This window comes from Anguilla rostrata, chromosome 10 (assembly GCF_018555375.3).
Source record: "Anguilla rostrata isolate EN2019 chromosome 10, ASM1855537v3, whole genome shotgun sequence".
Lineage (NCBI taxonomy): Eukaryota > Metazoa > Chordata > Actinopteri > Anguilliformes > Anguillidae > Anguilla > Anguilla rostrata.
The window spans coordinates 2002501-2025600 of NC_057942.1; the positions used below are offsets into that span (position 1 = coordinate 2002501).

General features: G+C 50.4%; 1 long non-coding RNA gene across 2 annotated transcripts in view; it reads left to right on the top strand.

The window, feature by feature from the left end:
• LOC135264622 (uncharacterized) overlaps positions 1-23100 on the top strand; it is a 64471-nt gene that overhangs the window by 35970 nt on the left and 5401 nt on the right. The window contains exon 3 of one of the 2 annotated variants that reach the window (XR_010332762.1): positions 24-337. The exons of the other annotated variant lie outside the window; for it this stretch is intronic. This is a non-coding gene — a long non-coding RNA (uncharacterized LOC135264622). Of the gene's footprint in view, positions 1-23; positions 338-23100 lie in introns of those variants that run through there. 2 annotated transcript variants of the gene reach the window in all.

Below are 23100 nucleotides of genomic sequence, written 5' to 3' on the forward strand. Positions count from 1 at the left end.
CTTAATCTCCACCCCCCCCCCAGGACCCCCCAGGACCCCAGACAGAAGCCATTTTATCACAGCCCAAACCTATCTGCCATATCAAGCCAGCGCTCTGATCTGGAACAATTACACCTTCAGGTGCCTGGGTCTCTGGGATGAGCTTCGGCTGAGCAGCAGAAACAGCCCGTAAAACAGAGCCCTGAGTGGGGAGAGCAAGGATCTGCCTCTGTGTGCGCTGAAATTAGCGCTAATTTAGCACCGTGCTAACATCATGCTAATTTAGCACCGTGCTAACATCGTGCTAATTTAACATTGTGCTAACACCGTGCTAAAACTGTGCTAATTTAACACTGAGCTAACAACGTGCTAATTTAACACTGTGCTAACACTGCTAATTTGACACTGAGCTAATGTAAGACCGTGTTCATTTAACACTGTGCTAATTTAATACAGTGCTAACACCATGCTAACACTGTGCTAATTTAATACAGTGCTAACACCATGCTAACACTGTGCTAATTTAATACAGTGCTAACACCATGCTAACACTGTGCTAATTTAATACAGTGCTAACACCATGCTAACACTGTGCTAATTTAATACAGTGCTAACACCATGCTAACACTGTGCTAATTTAATACAGTGCTAACACCATGCTAACACTGTGCTAATTTAACACTAAGCTAACATTGTGCTGATTCAACATCGTGATAATTTTACACTGTGTTACAAGTTTCAGGCTCTGTGTTATTGGTGTATATAAAACGATGCAGAAGTGCTGTAGACCATGTATTACCTTCCTGTGCTACAATTCATCGCATTAGATCATTGTAAATCCTCCAGACAGAAGACGACTTCCAATATGCACATGAAGTGTCATTAATATTGACTATTTATATATTAATAGTTTGAATAACACCTTCACAAGAATACAGATTCTGTATGAACGTTCACGTGTTTGTACAGCATCACGTTTCAGTTCAACTTGTCCGTCGATGTTAAAAATAGATTCTATTCAGAATTTTCTTTGAAATAATGCATAGCATATCCCTTATGTCTTATGTTTCACTTATGGTACACGTTGCATTACTTTGTCATGTGGATCTTTTTTGTTCTTTTTCTTTTTGAAGGAGTGGGGGTTAGTTAGTTGACTTTCCTAAATGTTTTAAGAGAAAAGACCAAAAAAAACTAAAATGGCAGCTGAGAGGATTTTGGTCTGTTTGAAAGTCTTAAACTCGCTCTCTCAGTTAGAGAGAGTGCGTCTGAAAGGCTGGTCCAGCCGTAATGATCTGACTTTCCTTTTCAAGCGAAGTCGGTCCCCTCTCTGTCTAATAATCAGTGCCAGATTACCCGCTACAAATGGAGAAAATATTTTAATCAAAAGGAGATGTTTCAGAGGGGAAAAGGAGAAGTATATATTAAATATCTAAAGTTTGGAATTCTGTTATTGATTTTAATGCCTGTTAAATGTCTTAAAGATGTGTTTTCCTTATCAAAAGCAATAACGTAAAAAAAGTTCTTAAAGAGCTCTCGAACTTTCATATCCAAACGCGACTTTTTTTTTTTTTTTTCACGTGCCTTCAAAGCGCTAAAGAGAAAAGAGCGGGAATGGATGGTTTAATCAGCGTCTGGTCATGAAGGCCGAGATTTATATTACCCGTCTCGCTTTTCTGAAACGATGTCCCGGACATCACTGTCTTTTACACTCAGGCCCTCTCCCGAAGGGTCGGGCAGCCGAGCTGTCTCCGATCGCTAAAGCGAGTATCGGAGCAGAACCAGAACCGCACATACCAGTGTGGGTTCCCCACACACGCACGCACGCACGCACGCACACACACACACGTGTTAGCTAGCGTGTCTCCAGCCACTACCTGCTCCCCCCCCCCCACCTGCTTCAAAATTATAGCCCTGACCGTGTGATTAAAATGGACGCTTTGTGTGTTTGTGAATGGAGTGTGAATGGGGAAACAGAAAAAGCTTTCTCTCCAGAGACACGCGTGCAGATTTTGAATTCCCAGTTCTGTAGTGAAGTTTGAGAGAGAGTGTGAAAGAGAGAGAGAAAGAGGGGAATATCTTTATCTGTGTATTTTAATGCTTTTGCTAACAGAAGTTCGATTGTCATGCAAATAGATCGTATTTGAATTTGAGAGAGATGGAGAGGGACAGACTTTGACTTTTAACTTGCCTTGAGTCGGAAACAAAAGGAAAAATAAAACCTCACACATTTACAGCCTTTAGATAAACAAAGACCAGCAAAGAAACACCAAAAGAAAATAAAAGGTAAAAAAAAAAACAATAGAAATAAGAATAAACATAATAATAATAAAATAGCCGCGAGAGAAAAAAAGAGATTTAGAAGGAAAGCCAGAGGAAGAAGAGAGGAGGGGGAGAGCACCTCTCGTTACCCCCCCCCCCACCACCACCACCACCCCCCCACCTCCCCTCCATACTGTGTTCCCCTCGTCCCCCCCTAACCCAACCCCCCCCCCACCCCACCCCCCACTCTCCGCCTCCGGTCCTAAATCGGCTGGGGTGGGAGGGGATGACTTTTTCGAGGGTGGCCGCCAGAGGTCGGTTAGCCGAGCGTGCCGACTCGTGTATCGCAATAGCTGCGTTTCCGCGGCGACGGACGTATAAACGGTCCAAATTAAAGCGCTCCTGCGCTTAAACTGCACTTACCCCCCCCCCCCCCAATCTCCTTTGGGCTCTCTTCTGCTCTTTTCCTTCTGCTCTTCATCCTCCCCACAGCCCGCCGTTTAAAAAAAAAAAACGGATCGTTTTCAGGAACTGCGAGGGCCTCTAAGAGTCATGACTCGGATTCCAGAAGGGATGATTCACCCGCTAATTAACAATTAACCGTATCACTCAGAGAAAAGACTAATTATCATAAATTAGTGCCTAATTAAAATGTGATTGCAAGTTCAGTAGTTACATCATTCATTTTTATGTCCTTATCACACTGGGAAAGGTACCAGTTCCACAATAGGCCCTATTAACTGCGAATAAAGGTAGTACTTTCATTAAGCACCCTCTCCAACACACACACACACATTCGCACACTCGCACACTCGCACACACACACACACACACTCGCACACACTCGCACACACTCGCACACACTCCACTCAAACTCACATACACACACGGAACATACACACACATCATTCATACTGTCAAACTCACACACACACACTCGCACACACTCCACTCAAACTCACATACACACACGGAACGTACACACACATCATTCATACTGTCAAACTCACACACACGCACATGCATGCTCACACTTACACAACACACACACGCCACTGAAACTCACATGCAAAATAAAATGAAAACAATAAAACGGGGATTAGTTGGCGTAGGGTGCTTTCGCAAAATGTAATGGCATCCTTGCCAACTAATCTGTTTTTTTGTTTTTTTCATTATTTTGGGGGGGGGGGGCTTGTTTGTACAGCCCAGGTTGTACCTGACAAGTGAGGCAAGATTCTAGAATGTTTCGGCAAGGCACAGGAGTGAGTGATCCCGAACAAGATGTCTGTGATCCCTGCCTCCCCCTGCCTCCCCCACCCCTTACATCCCTCTTAACTGTGCAGCATTTCTCCTTCCTGATTTTTTTTCTTTCTGCCTTTCCTCTCCCTCTTTCTAACAAGCAGGCCCAGGGGGGGCTGGAAGCAGGGGCTGTGGTGGGGGGGTTGGGGGGGTTGGGGGGGGGGGGCAGGGCTTGTTTGTAGGTACATGGGCTGACAGGACAGGTAAACGGGTAAACACAGACTTATCAATATTTCAGCGTCTGTGCGGAGCAGAGGATCAGGAGCTGCACGCGGGATATGAAATATTAACGGGGTAAAGTTCAGGATTATCAGGGGGCTGATAACCGCGGCTGTGAGAGGGAACTGTGTACCTGTTTGTTGGGCTTTTTTGGGGGCGGGGGGGGGGAGGGAGGGGAGATCTGTATTTATGAGCGGGTTGGGGAGGGGCTGGGGGTTTGGTGGAAATCTGGCTGTGTTTTGGAGAGTGGATGGGGGTGAGGCTGGGGGTGGGCAGAGCCGGTCCTGGGACAGGCAGGGCCATTAAACTTCGTTTGTACCCCGCGTTGCGTGGGACAGGACGCGTGTCTGCGCAGGCGGACGTCTGGCTGCGCATGACAGAGCATGGGAAGCGCTCGTTACCGTGGCAACCCAGGCTGCAGGCTGAGAAACCTTTCCACTCTCTCACCTGGTCACCTGGAGATGGAGCAGATTTAGAGGGGCAGAGATGGAGGGATGGATAGAGGGAGAGAGGGAGGGATGGAGGGGGAGGGGAGGAGGGAGAGGGAGGGATGGAGGGATGGAGAGGGGGGGAGAGGGAGGGAGGGAGAGGGAGGGATGGAGGGATGGAGAGGGGGGAGAGGGGAGGGGGAGAGGAGAGGGGGGGAGGGGAGGAGGAGGGATGGAGAGGGGGGTGAGGGAGGAGGGAGAAAGGGAGGAGGAGGCAGAGATAAGCGTGTGCGTCAGGCCCCAGAGCTCGGGCCCGTACGCTGGGGGGGGGGGTTTTACGCGGATCGAGCCGTTATCTGATTTCCATTAGGCCAGCATCGCGGCGGGAATCTGGGGGGCGCCGACACCCCTGGATTCGGCTCCGGGGAGCAGGTAATGACACCGCGCCTATCTGCCCCAAACATCTCACCCGACCGCTCGCCTCAGCCGCCACCAGTGTGCGGCACCCGGCTGGGGGAGGCGCAGCAGCCATGCTGCACCAGAATGCTCACCACACATCAGCATGTGTTTTCTGGACAATTATTTCCTTTTCTGTTTGGCTGATAGTTCGATAGTTCTTCACGCAATTCTACTGGCACACGTTTGTCCTTTTAGACATTTTTTTTTAAACATTTTTTATTGCTGTGAAAATTAAATTAAAGCAACATTTTATGCAATGAAAAAATAATGGTCACTTTTTTTTTCATTTGTTGATCAATCGCCATGACGTTTCTATGGTGACTCTGCCACCTTACTCCCTTCTTCCAGGAAAAAGACCGGCTTTTGTTTATACATCCGTGATGAAAAAGAACAAAAGGAGGGAGAGGAGGAGGTAAAGAAGTCACAGTATTTCCATAGTTACTGCATGCATTACTGGGAATGAGTGCGGATTTGGGGAGATGGGCGGGAGGGAGGGAGAGAGGGAGGGGGAGGGAGGGGGGGAGGGGAGGGAGGAGGAGGCAGGGGGCACAGCTGGAGAAACAACATCCTTCATCCAGAGTAATGGCGTTGTCGTCCGCGTTGCAGAAACATTGGCCGCTGCTTTAATATACTCTACTGTACGCTGGGGCTCTTTGCATCTCGCCTGGCAGACTGGGGGGGGCGGGGGGAGGCAGGCAGTGGATAAATTAAGCCCCAGCACTGCATCTCCTGCTTGATGCATGGTCTCACACTGCACACTGAGCAGCTCGGGGTAATGAATGCTTTTCCTACGCTGCAGAAGGTAAACAGGCCACCTTACGCTTATCCACCACATTTAGGACTCTACCACACTTAAGAGTCCACTGCAGACCTTGGCTGCGCCACCTCCTCACTGCCCAAATACCAGGTCTGACATCGTTGATGTAGACAATTTGAGTTGAGTTAATTTGCTGCGCTTTTTTTTCCGATGGTTGAAGATTCTTCCCTCAGTGCCAGTAGAGCATCTGAGATGTCACGTTAAACTACAGTGAGAGTTAAATCAAGGTGAGACGAGTCAGCACCGAATCGAGATGTAGAGTTAAGTGAGCTCGTTTCGGGGTTTTTTGTTTTTTGTTTAGTTTTGTGTGTGTGTGTCTGCGTTCTGTTTTTATAACGTCAGGTGAATTTAATTAGTTCCGAGGCGTGCGGCACCGTTCGTTAGCATTCTCCTCCGGGATTCCTTCCTCGTGGCGCGCTGTGTCGAACCTCTCTCTCTGCCGGCTGTGATAGCTCTGTCACTGCGGCTTTGGGTGCGCAGCCATGACAGCACAGAGAGACGGGAGCGGAAACAGGTCCAGGTACTCCCACACACACACACAAAAAACATGTTTTATTACCCACAGCCAGCTCTGATGATTGCCTTCCTCGCTTGGCATAGAAATTCCAGCGGTTATTCTCCAAATATTCATCACAAAAGGCGACGAAGTCTGAACATTAAACATCAAGCATTTATTGATCTGCGTTAAAAGGGCTTCCAGTTAAAGTTTCCAAAAAATATGTTTCTTACATTTTTACACTTTGAGACGCCAATATTTAATTATTACATTTTCTAATCAGCATGTCACTTAAAAGCATAGTCCTGCCTTGCTTTCAAAAGCATGACTGTACCACACATAAATGCAAAATTTTATGATAAATATTAAAAAGCTACCACCTAGTATAAAACCTTAAGCATAGAAATTGTAAAATGTCCATTTAAAAAATGATTTAACTGCACATGCAATAAATAAATTAAATAAATACCCTTTAAATTGCCTGTAAATCTGAAAACTGTCTGTAAATATAACACAGGTCATTGGTCCTTTGTTGTGGACATTCACCGGGATGAGTTCAAAGAGGTCTGCTTTGGCAGGCTGACAGACGAGATTTTTTAAAAAAATCTTGAAAATGGTTACAGGAAGTGATGTCAGTGCCTCACTTCCTCCCTCATACTCTGGCACAGCGCTGCTCGATGTGGGCACAGTGCCTGCCGGTAGTAGCTCCAGCCAGGCGTGGCACCACCTGATTTCGCTAATTATTTTACCTCCTCGGGAAGTAAACTCATCAGCGGTGACGGTCGGTGAGCTGGAAATAGACCGTGGAGAAAACTTCCCTTGGAACCGATGATTGGTCTCAACCTGCCTACAATCATCTCTCCTACCGTGATTAATTCACAAAACACCGTCAGATGTAGCCGGGTTTCCTCAATAAGGCTATTTAGACTCGTAATTTGTCTTTTTTTTTTTTTTTTTTCCCCAACACAAAATTTTGCACAATTTATTCACATTATTTGAAATTGTGGAAAGGAATTGTCACTTACTTCTTCTGACCAATCATGTTGCTTCGGAAGGGCTCAGACTGGAGGCAACCATGCAAGTCAAGTAAACCAGTTAGCCTTAACTACAGAAATCATCTGAAAGCAAGGAATCAAGCCATCAGCCTTATAAACTATTACCCTTTCCAGAGAGAGAGAGAGAGAGAGAGAGGGAGAGAGAGAGCACATCTGGGGTACAGGCTAGCATTATTTTACAGGGTCCCACACGCACAGAAGGGACTCAGACTATTAGGGCTTGCTGTTCTGATTTTGGCTGAACGGGATGGCAAATGCGAGAGGGAGGAAAGTAATGGGTGTGAAAAATGTGACTGAACACTTGGTAATGAGGCAGACAACAGAGGTCCCATGAGCCTCTGGGGCTTCGTGAAGGGCAGGCAGAGGAAAGAAGAGAGAGAGGAGGGAGGGAGAGGGAGGGAGGGAGAGAGAGGGGAGAGAGAGAGAGGTGCTTTATCTCCTTACATTATTCATTTGCACTTGTTTAAGTTTCACGTGGTGAAAGGCCTCGGTGGGGGAGGGGGGGTGCTGCTTGTTATCATTCTGCAGGGCAGGGCAGGGGCAGGGGCAGGGGTAGGAGCAGGAGCTGGGGCGTGGCAGGAGCAGGGGCAGGGGCAGGGGCAGGGTAGGAGCAGGAGCTGGGGCAGGGGCAGGGGTAGGAGCAGGAGCTGGTGCAGGGGCAGGGGCAGGGGCAGGGCAGGGCTGGGGTGAGGGCAGGGCAGGAGCTGGGGCAGGGGCAGGGGCAGGGGCAAGGGCAGGAGCTGGGGCAGGGGGCGCTGGGGCAGGGGCAGGGGCAGGGGTAGGGGCAGGGGCAGGGCAGGGAGGGTGGCTGGCTGAGGAGCCCTGTGGCTGCAGACAGGGGCAATTAAATGCCCTGACTCTGGTTACAGTATCCAGCTGTTTCAGTGTAATTAATTTTCATATGCATACTGTAAATGAAAAAAAGACTTATTTTATGTCACAAATAACATGACTGATCAAATGATCTGAAGTACTTTGCTCATGTGTAAATGGGGATATCATGCAGAAGGTCACATGATAAAGGTGCAGTTTAGGGTCGTACAGTCTAGTGCTTAAGTGTGCAGCCATGATTGACAAGCTCCCTGGAAACTGCCTGCCCGAGTGTGATCGCATGTTCTCATTGCGATGTTTTAGAATTTTCTGGAAATTTCCCCGCGGCTAATTGTGATTTCCTCACCTACCTGAGGATGCTGGGGCACCGGGAGTCAGCGGGAGTTTGGGTGCGGGGCGCGGGGCGGGCGGGGCGGGCGCGGGGCGGGGGGGCGGGGGGGGGAGTTCTCTGAGGCTCGGCTTGGTGCTCTGAGTGTGGCGGGATTAATAATGCATCAGAGGAGGCCTGTGGGGCCCCGCGCGACTGTGCTGGGCCCCTGGAGCGCCACAGCAGGGCCCGGTCATTAGGGGCTTTGTTCCGCCCGGGAGGTTCCACAGCCGCAATGTTATCATAAGCAGCACGTGGAGGGGGGCAGGGGGCGTGGGGGGGTGGGGGGGTGCTAGGGGGCGTGGGGGCGGGGGGGGGTATGAGGCGGGGTGGGGGCGGCGTATCCAGGCTCCGCGTGTAAAACCCGCACGTGCTTAATCATGCAGGTGTGCGGCCTCCTAAAACAACCCCGTGACCCTGTGACCCCTATGTCTGTGTGACGCGCTGGCCGTAATAAACGCCCTGCCTGTCTGTCTGCCTGCCTGCCTGCCTGCCTGTCTGTCTGTCTGTCTGCCTGCCTGCGTGCCTGCGTGCGTGCGTGCATGTGTGTACGCTGATGTGTTTTTATCAGAAAACTTTAACGTTTTTTTTTTTTCCCCCCAAACACGTCTGCATGAGAAGCATTTCAAGCATTACAGAGTCTGACGTCCCCATTTACCAGTATGTTCAAGTGCTTTATTTCCATTTTATTTATTTATTTATTTATGTGTTTGTTTATTTTTTCAGAGAGGTAAATGTAGATTCGGCCTGCCCAAGGGAGCCAGAACTCTGAGGTAGCAACAGCGAATCAGTGAGAGGAAAACACAGAAGACAAAGCGAGAGAGAGAGTGAGGGAGAGAGAGAGAGAGACAGAGATAGGATGGAGGAAGAGAGAGAGAGGGAGAGAGAGAGGGAGGGAGAGAGAGCGACAGAGAGAGAGAGAGAGGCTACGCTGTCACAAGCAATATCTCCAGGATTCACCCAATAATGGGAGCAGAAGCTGAGGAAATGAACAGCACACAAATTGCAATGAATGCATCCTCTTTTTCTTTTTCTCCCTCATTTTCTTTTTTCCTGTCTCAGAGTTCAGGACACCGGGGTGCCAAACTGCTGCAAGATGCAAAACTGCACTCTTTCATTTCCTTTTTCGTTTCCTCCTTTCATCCTTTCCTCTTTATCTGTGGGAAAGGGAGGCACAGAGGTGTATCAGAGAGCCAGTTGGGGAGGTGGGTGGAAGGCAATGAAACAGGGATCGGCAGACAAACGCCTTGCGTAGGTGATGGTTTCAAGGAGTAAAGCCTGTTAAGTCCTGTAAGCACTGATCCGCCAAGTCACTGATCCAAGTAGTCACTGATCCGCCAAGTCACTGATCTGCCATGTCACTGCTCCTCCTTGTCACTGATCCACCAAGTCACTGCTCCTCCTTGTCACTGATCTGCCAAGTCACTGCTCCCCCATGTCACTGCTCCACCAAGTCACTGATCCGCCAAGTCACTGCTCCTCCAAGTGACTATTCTGCCATGTTACTGATCATCAATATCACTGATCCGCCGCGTCACTGATCTGCCATGTTGCTGATCCTCAATGGCACGGGGGGGGGGGGGGATTATAAAATGATCATGTTATCCATGGGGACTGCGTCTAACACTGCAGCACAGCCGGAATGCTGTGGAATTCCGGACAGCCACAGCGAGGAATCTGCATTCGGAATGTTGCGTTTATGTGCGCCGCCAGTGCTGCTGTCCCATGCAAAGGGCCCGTTTGCATAAATCCCAACGCGTATTCCGAACGGTCCTCAGCTTGGGCGTCCTCCGCTGCGCCGGCTGACAGGAATGTCAACGCACAACGTTTCCTTTGCATCGACAGACATTTCATATTCATAAACACCCGCGAAAATGCTCTGAGAATCTGAATGATTCCGTGGGAGCGGCGCACACACACGTTTGGGCGCTCCCTCTCATCGGCGAGCAAGACCGTGCCGGATAAACGGGAGAGGGTTTTCAGTGTATAAAAGTTTTTGAAGCTTTTCGGGAGTGTTTTAGTCATCTGTGCCTTCTTTGATTCAGAGTTTTTGTTTTTCATGTTGAGCACGTTCCCTGCTAGTGTTTTCATATTTATTTATGCACCCCAGAATGTGAGGGCTGCGTGTGAACAGGGTCATGGACACGAGCGCTGGAGTCTGTTTCTCTGGGGGTAATCAGCATTCCGTCGAAATTCGGGAGTGGGGCGGGGCATATTTCCATTCAACACCCCCACCCTAACCGCAAGCGTTTCCCATCAGGCTTGTTCTCTGCTGTCAAACATATACTGTAATACCCCCCATCCCACCACACTTTCCCCTCATCCTGCCACTCTGCCCCCCCCTCCCTCTACACTACCCCCCCATCCCGCCACTCTGCCCCCCCTCCCTCTACACTGCCCCCCATCCCGCCACACTGCCCCCCTACACTGCCCCCCATCCCGCCACTCTGCCCCCCATCCCGCCACTCTGCCCCCCCACTTGTTTCTTGTTTCCACTTTCTCTTCATCTTCGCCCTGAATGTCAAATAAAATCTGCTGCTCAACAAATGAATCCCAAACAGAAAAATAAAGGGAACATTTCTCCCCCTCTCCTGCTCTCTCTCTTCTCTCTCTCCCTCCCTCTCCTTTCTTTCTCTCTCTCTCTCCTTCTGTCTCTCTCTCTCTCAACCCACTTATTTCCATTTCTAATTTTGATTGTTCATTTGCATACGAAAATTAGTCTGGTGACATGCATGATGTTGTTCTTTTTTTCCCCCTTTTCTTTTTTTGCTTAATTCTTTCGCTAATTATAAGCAGCAATGCCACACTATTTACATAAATAATTGTTGTTCCTTCTGTTCGCTGTCTCGGTTATTTCATTATTTCTCCGCAGCCCTTTGTTTGAGTTGTTTTGGCGTTTGTCGAGCGTGGTGGAGTTCCGCGGGGGCCCCCCTCTGCAGAGAGGCCCCCCCCCCCTCCCCCCGCAGGAGCGCCGTGCGTCGCGGGACTGGAATCTCATTGGTCTGAAGTTGCTTTGTGCTCTTTTGTTTGTGCCTCTTACAGTTTAATTTAATAGATTGTCGTTGTTATTAACATCATTTTTATTGCCGTTTTTTTTTTCTTCCCCCCCCATCCGTCTGAAATTCTCCCACAATCCTTTGCAGAACTGAGGAGCGATAGCCGCAACCGAAGTTCGGCAGTCGTGGAGAAGGTGTTGGGCAGCAGTGCGGCGTGTTTCATTTGAAGATCATTTCGAAATGATCAGTGCCTTTTGACACGTACTTGGTTTCCCTGTGCAGTCCTGGAGAGGGTGACAAACACGAGCCGTGTGCCTAGATTGTACGCGTCCTCAAGTGCAACATCCACAGCGGCCAGTCGATCATAAGAGCATCGCAACTTTCTTTATAAAAGCCTATCCCTTTTTTAAGCTGTAGATTCCTCAGAATTTGGACTCCCAGTCTGAATATTCGTAACGATCTTTTGACCATACGTTACGCTGCAGCAGGTGTTCGTCTGAAACAGCCGTCCTTCAGGGTTGTGTCGTGCGGACTTGTCGTTCGATGCTTGCCTCTCCGTCTCCCGGGCGTAGCTGTTGAAGATGGCGCCCTGCTGAATGGATTTTTTAACAGACCATAAAGACCGTTACCGCCGGTAACTTCAGCCGCCAATGGGCTCTGAAATCCATGACACGTTTCCTGCTGTTTACCTTGCGAACGTAAAGCTGGGTAATTGACGAGGATCGGCGCGGTGCAGTGTAATTAATCTGACCGAGTGTGTTTACTCTGGGCCTAATGGCGCTGTGATTGCACTAACTGCCGGACCGGGACCGGGAGAGCTCGCCTTGACCGAGCGCGAGCTTTTCAAACCGCACGCTTTTCAGAATAGGGCCTGAGTTTTGTCGATTAGTCATCCTAAATGTGGAAGCCAAAGGAGTGCTCTTATTTAGGAGGGCTTCAGCATGCCTTGTCCTCCATTGTCAGTCTGTAGGCAGAGGCTCAAAGTGCGTGGCTCTGTTTAAGGTCCAGTTATTGGGTGTTGAGGGCCAGTTTGGGGGCGTTAAAGGTCCAATTTGTGGCTTTTAATGGAGGGAGGGGAACTGCTGTGAGAGGTGAGTGAGAGGAACTATCTTTGGGGAGGGAGGAGAAGTTGAATATTTTAAACTGAGTGGGGAAAACAATCTTTTGAGGCCAATTAATGAGGAATACAAAATAGGGGTGCAATCTGCTCGGGTTTCAACATGGGGGGGTATGCTTATCGCCCCCCCCCCCAAGTACCCATCTCTCTGTGGGGCATTGAGGATCAAATTAATTATAATGCGCTTTCCTCATCTGTGTCCGTCTGTCTCTGGACTCGTATGAGGCAGACTCCTGGTTGATGGCCGTAGAGGTATGGCTTGTTGACGTGATTGGCCAGCTGCACGGGGGCAGACGAACCCGCCTGGGGGGGCCACAAGGGAGGGGGGGGGGGATGACCTGGGCGCTGGAAACACGGGGTGCTCTCACAGTCCCCTCCCTCCCCTCCGCCCACACCAGCTGGGCCTTTACCTGCTGCTGGCAACGGCAACCACAGTAACACCTGGACATGACTCAGAGACACACGGACGCGTGAAATCTCCCTCACGCACACACACACGCACAAACACACACACACATACACACGCACACACACACGCACAAACACACACACACGCACAAACACATACACACGCACAAACACATACACACACAGGCACTGACATACTCATATACACACACACTCTCTCTCTCTCACACACACATATGTACACACATTGCCCAGATCATAGTGCAATCCGTTCAGCTCTGACCCCCTCCCGTCTGAAAAGGAAGCATCCTATGACCTCACAGCCGACGGTGTGGTTGTGGCGCGTAGCGTAGGCTGTGTGTGCATGGGGGGTGTTGAGTGCTATGGCAGACTAGCTGGTTGCCCTGCCTCTGCGCTGTCTGATTGGCTGCTTTAATTTCTAATAGAAAAAAGAGATGAGCGGCAGCTCGCAGGACTGAGGGATTGTGGGATACCCCTCCGCTCAGCCGGCCGGCGCAGGTGAGGAGCTGCAGGGCGGATAATGAGGGCTCACACTCCCACATTAAACGCCCCGCAGCAGCAGCGCAGAAACGGGATGGTCCTTACATTCCAACTCTGTGTGTATGTGTGTGTGTGCGCCAGAGAGAGAGAGTGTGTGTGTGTGTGTGTGTGCCAGAGAGAGAGAGTGTGTGTGTGTGTGTGCCAGAGAGAGAGAGTGTGTTGTGTGTGTGTGTGTGCCAGAGAGAGAGAGTGTGTGTGTGTGTGTTTGTGTGCAGAGAGAAAGTGTTGTGTGTTGTGGCAGAGGATGTGTGTGATGTGTGTGTGCCAAACAGTGTGGGGTGTGCCAGAGAGAGGAGTGTGGTGTGTGTGTGTGTGTGTCAAGAAATATTGGGGCCCAGAGAGCAGGGTGGTGTGCCAGAAAAGGGTGTGTGTTGTGTCCAAAGGTGATGTGTGTGTGTGCCAGAGAGAGAGAGTGTGTGTGTGTGTGTGTGTGCCAGAGAGAGAGTGAGTGTGTGTGTGTGTGCCAGAGAGAAGTGCTGTGTGTGTGTGTGATGTGTGCCAGAGAGGAGGAGGGGTGTTGGTGTGTGTGTGCCAGAAGATGGTGAGGAGAAGAGTGTGTGTGTGGTGTGTGTGCAGGAGAATGTGTGTGTGATTGTGTGGAGTGGTGTGCTGTGCGAAGATGTGTGACGATGTGTGTGTGTGTGTTTGTGTGCGCGAGATTCTATGTGTAAATTTCAGAATGTGTAATACGCACTGTGTCTGAATGTATAATTCACACAGCAGGGCGCTGAGGAACAGTTTAAATGAATAAAAAATGAAGGGATGTGATTATGGGTGGATTCTCAATGAGCTGCTAACAGGGAACCTGTGGGCCAGGCAGGGAGTAGGGAGGCGGGAACGTCCCCATAATGCATGTGCATTGTGAGGACATGGTATTGTGTGTATGGCTATTCCTCTGTGTGATTGTGTGTGTATGTGTGTCTGTCTGTGTGTGCATGAGTGCAAGAGATTTTGCATGTGTGTGTGTGTGTGTGTGTGTGTGTGTGTAGCATGCTCTCTAATGAGAGACTCTGGTCTGCTCTTTAAAGGCATGTTTAATTCATGTCCAGGTGGGCTGAGACGTGACCAGCCAGGTAATGCTCTGAGCCTAATCAGAGACACACACAAAAGTCAGGTTTATTCATTTTATTTTATTTTATTTTGATGTGCAGAAGCTACATGTTTTTAAACAAAAAAACCCAAGCAAACACACAGCTCAGTGAGTGGTTTACACCTGCTCTCAGGTACACACACACAGCTCAGTGAGTGGTTTACACCTGCTCTCAGGTACACACACACCTGCTCTCAGGTACACACACACCTGTTCTGTGTTCCTCAGACGGTAGTAGCTGTTTTAAGGCCGGCGTTCCCAGGACGACCAGCGTTCCCAGTCGTGCTCCCGGGAGGACGTTCCGTCCCTCTCCGCTCTCCCTTCCCCACGCCCCGCCGGTGCTCTGAAGGTGAATCCGACATCTTTGAGGAATGAGATTCGCTGGGAATCTTTGACTTTGGGGAGGGAGAGGCAGGCTGGGTGGAAGGGAATCATAAATCAGGGTAAAGGCATCGTTTCCTGTGCTCTGTACTGGCCAATACACATACACACACACGTGCACACAGACACTCACACACACAAATGCACACACACAAACGCACACTTAAATATACAGTGCACACAGTACATGCACACTCACACACACCCACATGCGTGCACACACACACTTGAATACACACACGCACATACACACTCATGCGTGCACAGAACTGAGATATTCCTTAATAACTCCTCAGACTTACTCTCTCTCTCTCTCATTTTAATCCAGGTTTCCTTTGCAGGCACTGAGTGTGCTCGTCCCCCCTCTCATTCCCTACATGCTGTTATTATTAGCAGCGTTAGCCTGAGTAATACTGTAGTAATAGGGCTGAGCGTCGTCCTTGTGTTATTACCATGATTCTCATGTTAATCTCTGCAGTACCCAAACGGACACAGCCTCTCCCTCCCTCCTCCCCCTGCTGTTCTGCCAAGGAGAATATGAGACCTTGGGCTCAGAAAGCACAGGCCAGGATGTGTGTAATAGCCGCCTCTCTCTCCTCCTCCTCTTTCTCCCTCCCTCTCTCTCTCCCTCTGTCCCTCCCTCCCTCTCTCTGACTTCCTCCCTCCTTCTCTCTCGCTCCCTCCCTCCCTCTCCCCCTCCCTATCCTCTCCTCTCCTCCTTCTCCTCCTCTCCTCCTCCCTCCTCCCTTCTCATCCCCCTCCCTCCCTCCCCTCCTCTCTCCACCCTCCCCCTCTCACCCCCCATCCCTCTCCCTCCTCCTCCCTCCCTCCTCTCCCTCTCATCCTCCCCTCTCCCTCTCTCCTCCTCTCTCCCCCTCTCTCCTCCTCTCATCCTCCTCCCTCTCTCTCTCCTCCTCCCTCCTCTCCCTCTCTCCTCCTCTCTCCCTCCCCCTTCTCTCTCTCTCCCTCTCTCTCTCCCCCCATCCCTCTCTATCTCTCTCTCTCATTGCCGATGCATGGGTTGTCGCGGTTACCGCGGGCTCCTCGGATACGCCCGGCGGAGAAGAAGAATGACGGCGGGTGCGATCTCATTTTGCGAGGGTGCCGCAAGTCAGGCGGGAAATGGCCGTTATTCTGTCGACACTGTCGGCATTAAGTTATTTCCTTCTCTAAATACGAGAGTGTTCATGAATATCTATTGAGTTCCAGGTGCGTGCGGCAGGGGGGAAGGCCACGGAACGCCTGGCTGATTGTGGCTCTATATTCCGTCTCCGAACCCCCCCCCCCCTCCCCCCCGACTCCCTCCCTCGCTCGCAGATTGAAGTGAAAGACAATGGTATTGGAGATTGGTTAATAAATCCTCGGGCTGAACCGCTTTGAAAGCGACCGCCAGCTCAATCCGTTTTTTAAGAGGGATGAAAAAAAAATAAGAGAGAGAGTGTGGGAGGGGGTGTAACCTGCGCTCTCCCGAAGATGGTGTTCCCGCTGCCAGATCTGCCCCCCCCCCCCCTTCAAAACCCCTTTAATATTAACTCTTTTGTGTGTGTGTGTGTGTGTGTGTGTGTGTGTGTCTGTGTGTGTTGTCTGGTTGTTCGTGTGTGTGTGTGATGTTCAGAGGCGTGTGAGTGTTGTGGTGTGAGTGTAAGTGTGAGTCGTCCTGGAGGTGTGTCGTCTGGTGTGTTGTGTGTGTGTGTGTGCGTACATTTTGATTCCACACAAAGCCCAGGTCTGTAGGGTAAAACCCCTCAGCCAACCAACCCCAACACCCAACCCCCTCAGGTGTTGCACGAACCTTCGCAAGCCTCAATATTCCTTGTAAATAAGATGGTAAAGAACTGGCCCCTCAGACCGAATTGACATGCAGCCGCCGCACGTTAGCCCGTGTTCATTATGAATTAGCATTAGCACGTTATTGGGTGTAATGCCTACTGATGAATTAGAGACGCGTGTTAGCATTAGCACGTTATTGGGTGTAATGCCTACTGATGAATTAGAGACGCGTGTTAGCATTAGCACGTTATTGGGTGTAATGCCTACTCATTGTGAATTGGAGTTGGCTCACAAACGCGTCTGACCGGGAAGGAATCCACGTAGCGTTCATGTGCTCACACCCGCCATCCCGCCAGTCTATCTCTGCTCCCCGGTTGACTTGCACACTCCGGCACGGGTTCGAATTTCCCTGGGACATTTTTCGGAAGGTTGTGACATAAAATACTGATCGAGGGCTCGGTACGTTCTGCTTTTCCAAAATCCTTTTTGCCACAATAACTTGGCAAAGGCCCCCTACGGAAGAGTCCGGCGTTTTTATCGCCGTGTTAGTTTATAGGGAACCATCGGCCTTCTGGGTACCGTCCGGTGATTGGCTGTCTCCTGGTGCCAGGATTAGAAACAGGCGCGTGTGCTCAAAGCGCTTTCCCGCGCGGGAGAAGGTCAGGGCGCTCGCGGCCGCCGGGGTCAGAGCGAAGTTCTTAACCGTTGCCCGGGCGAACGACGCGCCGGTTACACAACCCCCGTGAACCGAGCATGCAAAAACTACGGCGGCCAATTAAGAGAAAGGTCAAAGGTCAGACAATTAAAAAGGAAATGAGTGGCTCCTCTAGCAGACGCTACCTCTTTCACGCCTTCCTGTTTGGTGATTACTTCCCTGTCTCTGTGAAATGTGAAACGGCCACTAGAAAGCCACCTCAGACTCATATTTAACGGAAACGTGAATATTACCATTACCCCTCATAGCTACGCGCCCGCTTCCCCAAGTCCGTACTTACGTGCTTTTTGCGCACGGAGTTCATCGTTACGTTTAAGGAAGCTTGTTTTCTCACCTCTACGGACGGATCACGGTATAACTAGGGAGGCCAGAAGGCATTGTGGGTAACGGGAGAAATATTTGAGTTAATTCCCAGCATGCCGTTGTGCTCTGCTGCTGTCCTGGTGGGTGAAAGAACAGCTTAAATGGTTAGAAAGCTGTACCTGTTACCTCACAGGTTGCAGGTTCGATTCCTAGGCGGGGCACTGCCATTGCACCCCAAAGTAAAAGGTACTTGACCTGGAGGTGCTTTACTAAAATATGGATAGTTCAGAAGGGTTGTGTTGTTCCAGATAAGAGTGTCTACTAAATGTGGCCCTGATCCCCCATCCTGGCACTGATCATACTGGCCCTGATCTGCACCCCCATCCTGTCCCTGATCTACACCCCCATCCTGTCCCTGATCTACACCCCCATCCTGGCCCTGATCTGCATCCCCATCCTGTCCCTGATCTGCACCCCATCCTGTCCTGATCTGCACCCACCCTCCTGATCTGCACCCCCATCCTGTCCATCTGACCATACTGCCCTGGATCTCAGCCCCCATCCTGGCGCGAAAGCTAGTGTGGGCGGAGTCTCAGCCCGCGGGGCTGGTGTGGCGGCAGACGGCGTGCGCGTGGGCGGAGTCTCAGCCCGCGGGGCTGGTGTGGCGGCAGACGGCGTGCTTTCTGGCGTCCGGTTCCCTCCCCTGATCGTGACACCGGGAGAGAGGAACGGATCAGTGCTGTGATTGCTTTTCAAAAGCGGTTCTCCCTTTCTCTCTCCCCTCCGTCCCCCTCCCTCCATCCCCCTCCATTTTCCCTTCGCTCTGCCCCCGTCTGACCCCACCCCCCACCCCCCATCCCCCCGTTTTCACAATCCCAGAATGATTTAACATCCTGGATGGGCGAGGGTTAAGTGTCACCTGGCAATTTTTCCACTCATCTTTTCTCATTGTCTTCAGCTCAGCCATTCTTTTTTTTTCTTTTTTTTCCTTTTTTTCCTTTTTTCCTTTTTTTCCTCCGTTCTCTCCCTTCCCTGCGCTTCCTCCGCCGGTCCTTCTGTGAGACAGGCGGATGTTCTCCTCAAAGCTGAGCCTGAAGGACAGGCCTGAGAGTTTCCGCCGCGCGTCAGATATGAAAAACCTTAACGAACAGGAGCTCGCCACGGCAACTGGTTCTGCAGATTTCAGTACGTACCAATTAATGTCAACTCCTCGGGACGGGGGGGGAGGGGAGGGGGGGGGGGGGGCGCATCTCAGAGGGTTCGAGAATATAAAAAAATCTGCACCTGCTGTAAAACATACTTTTAAGAGTTTGTTTCAACCTGTGGATCATACGATAACTCTCACTCTTTAGAAATTGCTTATTAGATTATTATGCATAATTACTATAGATTAAGGAAAAGAGGGAAAAAATTACATACACTATATGACCAGAAGCGCTGCAAGGAGAGAGAGAGAGAGAGGGAGGCAGAGGGGGGGGAGGGGGAGGAAGGGAGAGAGAGAGAGAGGGAGACAGAAGCAGGCATTACAGGCATTTGGCAGACGCTCTTATCCAGAGCAACGTACAACAAAGTGTATAACCATAACCAGGAACAAGTATGATGAAAACCCTGGAGAGAAGTACCTGTCCAAGTGCAGGGAACAACCGCATAGTTCAACTTGGACCCTGAAGGTTAAACTGATTAACACTAACAACGAGAACGGCAACGACACGGTCTATGGAGAAATGCCTATGGAGAGCTGCCTCGTTACAACGTCTTCCTCCCCCAATTTCACAGGAACGAGACGTTTTCCCGTCACACGGAAATTCCACCTCGCGATGCGGTGGCCGAACTGTGCCCAGCGAGCCTGCTCCACGCCTGGGAGAGGGATGGGCTCATAAATGGAGTCTGTCATTTGTGTACAGAGCCATTTACACGCAGGCGGTCACGCTTGTGACGGATGTGGTCTGTATACATTCAGAGCAATTATTTCGGTTCCTGGTTAGCATAGTTAAGCTGCATTAGTCTGCATCCTTATCCTGTGCTGACCCCCCCCCCCCAGTCCTCCTGCCCCCCCATGGGGGGGGGGGGGGCCGTGGTGCTTCTGTTTGACTGACTGAGGTGAGCGATGATGGCGGTAATGGGTAGTGACGGGGCCATTAGGCTGGTTACGCCGTACGGAGACCCCAAACCACCGGCCCGTGGGGACAGGACCACCGCGTAGATCCAATACAGACCACAGGGGATCCAGTACAGACTACAGGGGATCCTTCAGGGGATCCAGTACAGACTGCCGGGGATTCATTACAGACTACAGGGGATCCTTCAGGGGATCCAGGACAGAACACAGTGGATCCAGTACAGACCACAGTGGATCCAGTACAGACCACAGTGGATCCAGTACAGACCTCAGTGGATCTAGTACAGACCCCGGTCAGCGTCCGCTCAGACACCACTGAAAAGCCCCTGAAATGAGGCTCAGAGTGAAAAATGAGAATATTTGATGCACTGAGAAAGTTACCTCCTAAAAAAATCTATCAGCCATGAGGGGTTGTGGGCGGTTTGGGCTGAAAGTCTACCTGCTGTGAGAAGCTGCAGTTTGGCCCCCGGCTGAAATCGCTGCAGTGCTGCAGCCAGGACCTCTGGCCTCGTGGACAGAGAACACTGAGCTCATTATGCCGGTGTATTTTTAATGCAGCAGAATCACAGTTTTCACTGTATTTTTAAAACTCGTGTTGAACGTGTGAACCATGGATTAGTAGTGGAGGCAGTCCTTTGCCCAACCATTAAAATTCAGCACTTTAGCACGTGCACTGACACACACACACACACACACAGGCACACACACACACACACTCCTTATTAGACATCAAACCAAAGGACACAACAGTCCCAGTGGCCCAATTATTCTTGCACCTCAGTATCCTGCGAGTACATTCTATATTCTATCAGCGAACTTCTCTGGATTTCAGATTTTTATTTATTTATTTATTTTCATTTTTGTGTGTGTGTGTGTGTGTGTGGTGAAGACGCAGCTGAGGACGCTGTGCATGATCACTGTTTAAATGCATTAATGATGGTGGGGCGCGTGGCACTGGCGGCAGCTCGGCCTTCGGAGAGCTAATTAACGATTAGGGCCTTTTTTGTGCGTCTCGGTGACAGGCATATAAATAAGGAAGTGACAGCGATGATCAAGCCGCTCTGGAGGTAGTTCTGAGCTCGGAACGTCGGCGTGCTGAATGTGATTTTTTTTTTTTTCAAACACATTTATCTTAACGTGCATTTTTTCCCCCTCACATCTAACCAAAATATCACTTTGCGTCCCACATTAAAATTTCAACTTTGCCTGTATATGTGGGATTTAGCATGACATCTGAATATTAAATACGCTGCCCCAGAAATGATATATTGACAACAAAAAATGTAAGAAGCATTTTTGTGGTTTTGAACATTTACCAAAATTGGGATCGTTTTGTTATAATAGTGTGGCAAAATTGTCCCCTTCAGCAGCTTGTGAAGTCATTTGGAGTAGCCTTTGTTTATCGAAGTGTGACTTAAAATGCTGGACAGGTGGAACATATCTGCGGAAACAACTTGACAGTCAACCTAATTAACCCTTTAAGGTGTGACATCACAATACGTGATTAGAATGTTCTTAACTGAATGTTCCAATGCTGATGTCACAATCACTACCAGTAACTGAAAGCAGCGGAGTTCTAGAACACTGGCATAGAATTCTGAAAAAAAAACCTATTTTTCTCCAAAAAACCCTACACTTCAGAGAGTTAATGGCATGTGTTCAACAGCTATACAAGGGCTTGGCTAATCAATCGACCAAGGAGAGGGAACATTAATGGTACAGAAGTGGTAGCATTGCTAATGCTCGTCAGACTGTGTGCTAATCCACCAATCACAGTGCACCGTTCGTCTGTGGTCTTCCTGCTCGGGACTTTGCGTAGTCCTCCTCCCGCAGACCTCTGGGATGCTGGAGGACTGGGCATGTTGTCCACACAAGGAGCTGAGGTCTGAAAACTCGAGAAGTCGCTTTGGTCCGGCCCTCAGCAGCCCGAGCTCACGATGAGACGTCTTACTGTCCCAAATCGACGTCTCTTCCCCCGGCCGAAGGGAGAGGCGTGGATCCCAGTGACGGCTCACGCTCAGAAACCATCCGGAAGGTTCTTTTCTTTCGGGGTGGGGGGCAGCGCAGGGCTGGGGGTGATCCCGAAATGGAAGAGCGGTAACAGTCCTGTCACGCTGCCGCTCTTAAAGATGGGCCAAACCATCTGAATCAAACCCAGTGCATTTTGGGGGAAAAAATAATTCCTCTTTTTTGACTCTGACATAAATGCTGGGGACGGGCTGCTGCCATGGTAACACCTGCACCTTTCGGAGGGAAGATGATGGTGATGACGATGAAGATTGATTACTTTTATATACAGCAAATAACTTTTCACCTCATGTATTACAGTGAAGGGTGGGGGGGGGGGCAACACAGTTTATCCCTCCCCACCCCCCTCCCCCAGTGTGTAGCCCCCACCTGGGTGATGCACGGCAGCCATTTTGAGGCAGAGGACTCCGTGCACACCGGCCCAGGGAGAGGGGGGGAGGAGTCGCTGAAGCAGAGAAACGGGGGGATGATTAGGTTGAGAGAGCCGGAAGAGAGGAGGTACGCCTCAGAACGGACGAGTGGGGATGACCCCGCCGCGCTCCGGTGCCCTAAAAAAGTTCCCGCTCTGTCAGAGGGACACCCCCAGATGAGACGGCACAGGCCCTGACCGTTCGCCTGGGGCTCATAGTGTCGTCATGGTGATTAAGCCATTAACGCATTTGTTTATTTCGGGTCGCCGTTCGGTAACAGGGCCTGAATCGCCAGGGCAACCAGGCGAAGGATGTACTTCCTGCTTCCTGCTGGGTGATGGCGACGGGCGCATCGCTAGGGCTGAAATGTGAAATGTGAATTTTATTCGCGCTTACGGACGCAGCCGGATTCCCAGACAGCGAGCTGCAGTAACCTGGCAGCTCGGTGGTGTGAGCGTGAAGGCTCAGCCAATCAAAACGCGGTTGTAATCAGTGTCACTCACAGCCACACGCGTGCCGGTCCAGACGCCGTTATCCACTGAAGCTCACAAGCACTCGTCCTGATGCGCTTCATTTTCACTGAGGAATCCTGAAGCTGTGTGTGTGTGCGTGCGTGCGTGCGTGTGTGTGTGTGTGTGTGTGTGTGTGTGTGAGTGTGTGTGAGTGAGTGTGTGTGTGTGTGTGGTGTGGTGAGGGTTGGTGAGTGAGCGTGTGTGTGTGTGTGAGGTTGTGAGTGGTGTGCTCTGGATGATTGCACACAACACTACACACACACTCACCCCACTCACTCACTCACCACACCAACACACCTCCACTACCACATCACTCACTCATCACTCACCACACACACACACTCACACCACACACACACACACACACACACACACACACACTCACTCACAGCCTCCACACACACACACACAGCCTCCACACACACACACACACACTCACTCACTCACAGACACACACACACACTCACACACACACACACAC